Raw genomic sequence first — 893 nt, forward strand, 5'->3', positions numbered from 1 at the left:
ATTTTTTTGTTAAATAAAATGTTGTACTTAGAAAAATTTACATGCAAGTATATATATATATATATTATAAGCTTAACACAATTTAAATTAAGGTATATTCTGTAAACTAAAAAAAGAAAAAAATATTAACTTCTCATCATTTTTACAGTGTGAATGTCGATAAAAATCTTTATTTAAAATTTTGGTCATTGCAAGATTACTTTAGGAATCTAATCAATGTTACGAAACAGAACATTGGAAATTGTTTATTTCTGTAAGTTACCATAATTTTGAATAATGTAATCACTAACATAGTAACATAACTATTGCAAAGGACCAGGTCTGCATAGTAGGTACATTAAATAATTATACTTTTTTTGATTTAGCATACAGATTTCATAATTTCAAGTTTTCAAAGTCATAAGTTGGAACATGTTAACAGAATATATAATGAAAGTGCTCAACAAAATATGCATTACTTTCCAAAATATTTGACAAATCAAAAATTATTAAAATTCCAATTAAGTGATGTAGATTTTAGACGTTACATTCTTATACAATTTTTATTGCTTTTCCAGTATTTGGATGCTCCAGTGAAATTTAAACTGTTAGTATCAAAGTAATGAAAATTTAAGTGAATCTAACTATTTGTATTTAATAATTTACAAATTTACCTTTGATTTTAGTGATAATTTCAAGGTTAAACCAGAACAACAAGAATGGATTAAAAATTCTATTACTACTATTTATGAACTTATTAACAATACACCACCTGATGGTGTCAGATTCTCTGAAGTAGTAAAGAATATATTACAGGTAATATGTTAACTATTTTATATTAATTGTTATTCTAATTTACATAACCTTATTCAATATTTTTTATATATATTTTATACTAGAGAGAAGAACAATGG

Source organism: Acyrthosiphon pisum, chromosome A1 (assembly GCF_005508785.2).
Source record: "Acyrthosiphon pisum isolate AL4f chromosome A1, pea_aphid_22Mar2018_4r6ur, whole genome shotgun sequence".
Lineage (NCBI taxonomy): Eukaryota > Metazoa > Arthropoda > Insecta > Hemiptera > Aphididae > Acyrthosiphon > Acyrthosiphon pisum.